Genomic DNA, 8,169 nt, shown 5'->3' with positions numbered 1-8,169 from the left:
ACTCTAGAAAAAGATGTTCATGATTTTGTTAAGAAGTGCTACAAATGCCAGATCCATGGAAACTACATTCATGCACCAGCCCAAGAGCTTCATTCTGTCATATCTCTGTGGCCCTTTTCTCAATGGGGATTGGATCTTATTGGCAAGATTCACCCAACATCTGCAAATGGACACAAGTTTATAATTACAGCCACAGAGTATTTTACAAAATGGATCGAGGCTATCCCCATGACCTATATCACTGGTGTGCAAATTTCAAAATTCCTATTGAATTATATCATATGTTAGTATGGGGTTCCCCTTTCCATAGTCACAGATAATGGTCGTCCCTTCAAGAATAAAGATGTTAAGGAACTCTGTGAAAAGTTTCATATCCAACACCATTTCTCCAGTCCATACTATCCACAGGGGAATGGTCAAGCCGAAGCATCAAATAAAACCATTATCAAGATCCTGAAAAAGGTTATCAATGACGCTGGTCGAGATTGGCATGTACAGTTGAATCCAGCCCTATGGGCCTATCGTACTTCTATTTGCACACCTACTGGCGCAACACCTTATTCCTTGGTGTATAGTGTGGAAGCCATTTTACCCTTGGAAGTTGAGATTCCTTCCTTGCGTGTTTCCTTGCAACATCTGATTGATGATGAGACGCACAGAGTCTCTCGGTTGCATTAGCTTGAGATGTTAGATGAGAAATGTCAAACAACCCTGACACATTTGCAAGCATATCAAACCGTCTTCGTCACTCTTATAATAAGAAGGTCAAAGGGTGACACTTCAAAGTGGGAGATCTGGTTTTAAAGGCAAACCCTAAGAATGCACAATCTACTGACATCATCAAAGGCAAGTTTGAACCTAATTGGGTTGGGCCTTTCATAGTGACTGCAACATATGGCTCGGGGGCATATCAGCTTGCCACCCCAGAAGGTGAACCTTTGTCCGATCCTGTAAATAGCATGCACCTTCGCAAGTACTGGGCATAATTTTCTATCAGCACTTCTTCAAGTATGATCCTGAAAAAATACAAAAAAAGTGAAAAAAAGCAAAAAAAATATAAAAAAAAAAGTGAAAAAAGAAAGCAAAAGAGAAAAAGAGCAAAAAAAAAAAAAAAAGAAGTAAAGAAAAATGATTCGCCCTCTAGTGAAAACCTGGCAAACAGGCGCTTTGGGCAAGTACCATGGTGAAAACCTGGCAATCAGGCACCATGTGTAATGAGATCATTGCTCTGTCATCTGTCATGACATCTAGCTATGCTTTTTCTCGGCCGGTTTATCATGTCTATATTTGTCTTGACCCAATGTTCTATTCCAGGCCTGTGATTGGTCAACATCATTGTCTTGCATACTTTGGTTTCTTGTACATATTTCTTTCAAATGTGCATTTGGTGCGTTCCCCTTGTCATGATCAATCACTGGAACTTTTGCATCTAAAAATGTCCTGAAATAATCCAAAAAAATTGAAAAATGTCCTGAAATAAATCATAAAAAAATGAAAAATGTCCTGAAATAATTCAAACCAAATTGAAAAATGTCCTAAAAAAAATCTCTTAAAAATTGAAAAATGTCCTAAAATAATTCAAAAAAAAATTGAAAAATGTCCTGAAAAAGATCATAAAAATTGAAAAGTGTCCTGAAATAATCCAAAAAAATCAAAAAATGTCCTGAGAAAATCCCTAAAAAGACAAATAAAGTCTTAAAAAAAATTGTAAAATCTCGAAAAGCAAAAACAAAACATAAATAACCCCTCCTGTGCATAGACATCTCACTGAGTATACATCCAATGACTCGCAATCCAATGCTGCGCTTTAACGGAATCATGCATAAACAGATGAACTCTTTCAATCAAACCAGACATTCAAACTGATCAAAATTGTCATATCAATCAACCTCAAAATCCTTCATCCTTGGCACACTATCATGGGTCTTATACAGGGTGTGGTATACTTGAAACCAGATTGTGTCCTGTCTTAGATGAGGTACCTCATTCCCTGAAACCAGACAGCATGATCGTCCTATCAACACTTTCAACTTTTGACAATGAAGATCAAGATGTTTGTTTGATTTGTTGGAATTGGTGCATCTTATCTTTTACTGATTTATCTTTGGCTTCGATCATATTCCTATGTTGCTCGATGATGTCACTGAGTGATTTAGAGTGATCGGGATGGTTCATGGCCCCTTTCTTTTTCGTTGTGATTGTTGTTTGTCTATGATGTGTTTGTCTTTTGCAAAAAGGGTTGCATTTCAGCTCTGGCCTTCAATGCCATGATGCTACGCATCCATTTTGCTACATTAAAATAAAGGTTCTCACCTACAAAGTGCATTACTGAAAGCAAGTTTTTCTTCATCTCTAACTGTCCTCTATTTCATTTTCTTCTTACTAACATTTCTTCCATCCATTCGGATAGTCAGTCCGGTCTTGTGCTCCGATTTCTCCAAAAACATATGCTGCATCCTGCATCCATTTGGTTAGTACATTTGCATTACATCAAAACATCATATCAAGTATTTTATCCATTTCATATTATAAATGCATCAAAACACATAAAATACATCCATACATGCTCCACAATGGTACATAAACAGTGCATAAGTCATCCATACATGGAAAATAACATAAGTCATAACACATTACATCCCATCATATTGATGCATATCATATCCTATGTCATAATAATATCGGAGTACAAAATTGGACTGTCTGTCCTAAGTATGGCCCGTAGGCTGACTACAAAATGTCAAATTACATAATGTCCACTATCCATCATATGGAGCATGTGCCTCTGTCACTAGGTGATCCCTCTATCCTCCTCATCCCTGCCATGTCTCATGGATGATCTCCCTCCTAGTCCTAGCTGTGGTGGTCTCATAGGTCCACTCACCCCCATGCTGCTCAATGACCTCCAAGAGCGTGCTCTGCTCTCTATCCTCGATCGTGCCCGATATGATGTTGCTCTCTACTTTGGTGGAACTGCACTCTCATATAGTGTCCTCCAATGGCATATCTCCTCTCCAGTCTCTACCAACATCTGTGCCATCTCTCATACACTGGCATCCCTAATTGACCCAATATACTCAGTGACTCTCTGTTCTTCTCGCTGTGCCTAAGCTATTGTTGTATCTCAAGCCGCTGTAAGTCTGGCTATTTCCGCTCTGAAATGCTCATGCTCTATCTTCAAGATGGCATTTTGTCTCTCTAAAGTCGCAATATGATCATGCTGACTCACTATGGTAGCCCTGCACATCTCCATCTCCTCTATGCTAGCTGTCTCCGACTCTATGGGTATATCCTACAATGCCTCCTACTCACCTGAATCTAGCTCATCCTCATCATCCCCATCCTCATCTCCATCCTCATCATCCTCCTCATCCTCATCACCACCCTCATCCTCCTCATCCTCATCATCTCCCTCCTCCTCTCCTGTGAGTGGGAAGTCCTCCTGTCTCCTCGATACTGGAATGTCTGGATCTGTCAATGGCACTGGCCGCAGTCGTGAAAACCATCTCTCATACTCCTTTGTCATCCTGGCGTCCTCCACATTTGATCTCCAATCCCACTATCTCTACTGTAGCTATGTGAAGTCAGCATATGCTATGTGTGGCTGAATCATACTCCCCCACTGACTCGTCTCTCTGTGAGATCGGGCAAAGTGTGCAGTCCTCCTAGGTACATCCTGCCTCTCTCCAAACTATCATCTGACTCTCTCTGGCAGGTACATCTCAATCACTCTCTGGTGATTCACTGGTCGCCCAATTAGGTACCTCTCCTATCTACAATATGGTAGCTCATCACTATCATCTGACCATCCAGGGCAATCATGATATGGCCTCCATGTGAACTCTCTTAGTCTGTCTAGCTCATGTTACTAATACAATATGTATCCAAAAGGACCCTGTCTCAGTGCTCCTCCATAACAGTACACATATGGTCGATGTGGTAATACCTCTCTCTTTGCAATCGATCAACATATGGCTATGTGCTCAAATGCCCATACCTGTAACAATGTGACTCCACAGCTCAAAGTCTGCACTCCCTGATATGCTATCTGATGCAACTGAAAATATAGCATAGCAAGCACACATGGTCCCCATGCGTACACCGTCCCCTCTATCACCATCCACTCTATCACTCTTCCCCATCCAATAGGGAATCCATGTCCTTGTCTGTCTCTTGCTAGTAGGCATGCTATCACCACATATCATCGATCATACTCTGATGCCATGGTCTCCCAGCCAATCTCCCTCTCTGTGATATTCAGATCATCTGTGTCGCACTCAAATAATCTACACAACACATCTCTCCCTATCATTGGGTCATACTCTACCATCTCCCCATGAATCAGAATGCGGAGGATACACCATACATCCTCCAGTGTCATAGTCGCCTCTCCAGTCGCCAGATGGAAAGAGGAAGTCTCTGAATGCCATCGCTCTGCCAATGCGGTAAGCAGTCCTGTGTTTGCCCTAATCTCGGGCATGAATGTGATATAGTATATCCCAAGTCCTGCTAATTTATCTCTATCCGTGCTCCTGAGTCTATGTCGTAACATGAAGCAGTCTGGTCGGTTCTCTCGTGTCATCAATGGCTATTGTTGACTCTGCATCACAATCGGGGCATATTTTGTCAGTTTTAGGGTTTGCTTCTACGGGTTTCATTTCCTTAGTTCATGTCTAAATCAGGGTGTTTTTCATCTCTTTTGACCTATCCTACCCTTATCCCCCCTTTCCGAATCATTTGCATGCTATTTTTTATCTAAATTGAGTTCCCAGGGCACAACTGCGCCTGTGTTGTGTATCCTACGCCTGTGTCACATATCCTGCACCTATGTCTCCCTACACAAGTGCAGAAGACATTACACAAGTGCAGGATTTGCCTTACACAAGTGCAAAAGTCAGTTTCTGCCTTTTCTGTGGGCCCCACAATGTCCCACAAGCTAGTCAAATTCATAAAATTGAAAACATGGGTTTTTGAGATACATACCGCTACTCTTGCATCATCCAGTCATCTATACATGCGTACACATTCTCCGAGGTGATCTACCATTGGAATGTTCACCATCTCTCTACAAGTGTCCTTTTCCAGAGCAACAAATTCTCCTCCTTGGCTAGTGCAAATGAGCAATTTTCACCCTCTTTGTCTCATTTATAGATCTTTGTCAGTGCATAGATGGACATGCACCTTTTCCATCTTATGTTGGTCATGGTCTTTTGCATCTTTCATTGCTTTTCCTTCATGCATCCGATCTCCGATTGTCCGTCCGTTCACTCCTATCATTTTTATCGATCAATTGGCCTATTTTCTGGATGTTTCCAGCCAATTCCTCAAGGGGGCATGCATATGTCATTGTCAGTGTCTGGGGCATTTTCATTATTGTTCTTTGAAACAATGCTTAAAATTGCATTGTCTCAAAGAGGGGCAAAATTTAGACGTCTAAAAATGGTCAACGCTTGCGGAATCATACTTTAACATTTGCGCATTGCCTTATTTTAGGGTTTTTGCATTGCATTAACATTTCTCCTATGATTCGCACTTGGTCTTCATCATTTGTGAGCATTGAGTCCTTCTTTTGCATTCCTCATTTTTATCACTTTTGAATTTGGTCTTGTCGACAACAATCTTCAGTCATGATTTTGGTCAATCTTATCCTGTCGCATCTATGTGCATATTCATTTGTCATTATTTTGGACATCGTCAATCCTAATTAGGGTTTTGTCCTCTTATCAATCTTGTCATCATGCGATCGATTTGTCATCAATTCTTGTCTTTTGATCAATTTTCCATCAATCTTGTCATCTTGTGATCTATTTTGTCATCGATTCTTGTCCTTTTGTCAATCTTGTCATTTTGTGATCGATTTGTCATCGATCATCGTCTTTCTCAATCATGTCAATTTGGATCAATTAGTCATTGTTCCTCGTCAATTGGCGCATTTATCAATCAAATCATTCGTCAGCATTGGTCTTTTATCAAGTCAAAATCATGATCAAATCGATCCTTCAATCAGGACCTAATTGTCATCTTTGCATTTCTAATTCATCTTTTAGGGTTTCATGATTTTATTCATTTAACCCTATTCATCATTTCCCCTCTAGGTTAAATAATTTATTTATTTATCCTAGGTCTTCGTGTCACAATTAAATGTTTAATTTAATTGGCTAACTAGTTCATCCCTCTTTGTGAATTAATTAATAAATGAAAAATTATTAATTAATTCACTTAATTCCTAATTTCCTAATTTCTCATCAATTTCTAAATTCCCTCTTTGTGAATTAATTAATAAATGAAAAATTATTAATTAATTCACTAAATTCCTAATTTCCTCATTTTCTAATTTCCTAATTCCTATTTTCCAATTTTCTAATTTTCCTAATTTCTAATTCAATTTGCTCCTATTTCTCTCCTAATTTCATGGGAATGACATTTCAATTTGTCATAATTTGTCATAATTGACAATCAATCAATTTTGACATAGAAATTTGTCATAATCTTGTCATAAATTATCAATCAATTAATCTTGCATAGAAAGTGCAAATTTGTCATAAATTGACATTCTTGAATTGCAATTTCCATTTGAATATCTTCATGCTAATTTGATCATCTCTCCAATTTGTCTATAAATTGGATGATTTTCTTCAATCCCAACTAATCACATGATCAAACGAATCACTTTGTCGAATCAATCACGCTTCGAGTATTCTTGCACCACTATCTTGTCTACTTGCTTTCATCTCATGTGTATGCACTTGTAGGTGAGATCCACAACAAAGCTATTTGAAGGAGAAAGAAGGACAATGGAGCCACATGAAGGAGACGTTCAAGTCTGCATTTGGTTTGCTTAATTTTCAAATCTTGAATGTTTTGTTTTCATGTCTTTATTGATTGTGTTAGGATTGATCATTGCTTTTGAGCTTTTGTGATTGAGCTATGACTCATATTATATTTGCTTTGATGATTTCCAATTTCCTAGCTATAGCTTGCACTCCCATCTTGTGAAGATTGGATTTGAAAGAACAAGTGAAGATAGCAATATCTACTTAAAATCAAAAGGAGATCAGATTCTGATCTATGAGGTATTTGTTGATGACATAATCTTTGGTGGAGATGACAAGACGAGTCATGACTTTGTAGGTGAGATGAAGAAGGAATTTGAGATGTCACTCATTAGGGAGATTAATTTCTTCATTGGACTGCAGATTCAGCAAATGAAAGATGGAATCTTTATTACTCAGTCCAAATATGTCAAAGAGGTGTTGAAGACCTTTGGCATGGAAGACAGTAAACTGGTTGGTACACCAATGGTGATCGGTTGTAAACTATCAAAAGAGGATGACTTAGCATTGGTAAATGAGAAGGAATACCGATCAATGATTGGTAAGTTGCATTATGTAGAGCATAGCAGACTGGACATTGCACATGCAGTGGGTATCACCACTCAGTTTTAGAAAAGTCCAAGAGAATCTCACCTGGTAGCAGTCAAGCAGATTCTTAGATTTCTGAAGGGAAATATTGAATATGGATTATGGTATCCATACAATGACGATTTCAATCTGAAAGTGTTCAAAAATGCTGATTGGGTTGGTAATGTGGATGACCAGAAGAGCACAACTGGTGGTACATTCTTTCTTGGTGGTAGATTGGTCACATGGATGAGTAAAAAGTAGTTGTATCTCTCTGTCTATAGCAGAAGCAAAGTATGTTGCAGCTTTTATGAACTACACCCAAACAATTTGGATGAAGCATGTATTGAATGGCTTCAAAGTTCCTATATCTGAATCGGTAAGTATATTTTGTGACAATACAAGTGCAATTAACATTTTCAAGAATCCAGTTTTACATGCCAGAACCAAGAACTTTGAACTCAAGTATCATTTCTTGAGGGAAAAGGTTCAAAACAAAGAGGTGGTATTGGAACATGTTTCCAATAAAGAGTAGTTAGCAGACATATTCACCAAGCCTCTACCGAAGGCTACATTTACCTATTTGAGAGGTGAATTAGGGGTGTTTCCCCCTCAAGAGGTAAACTAAAGGTTTGTGCTCCACATCAGTCAGATCTTACTTTTCTATATCTTTTTAGGATTGATGTGTTGAAGGATGCTACTCCTTAGGGGGAGTAGCATAGTGGAATAGGGAAACTTTTGCCTCCACTTTGGCATTGTTGTCAAAGGG

The sequence above is a fragment of the Cryptomeria japonica genome, chromosome 5 (genome assembly GCF_030272615.1).
Source record: "Cryptomeria japonica chromosome 5, Sugi_1.0, whole genome shotgun sequence".
Lineage (NCBI taxonomy): Eukaryota > Viridiplantae > Streptophyta > Pinopsida > Cupressales > Cupressaceae > Cryptomeria > Cryptomeria japonica.
Note: the sequence above shows the minus strand (reverse complement) of the source record.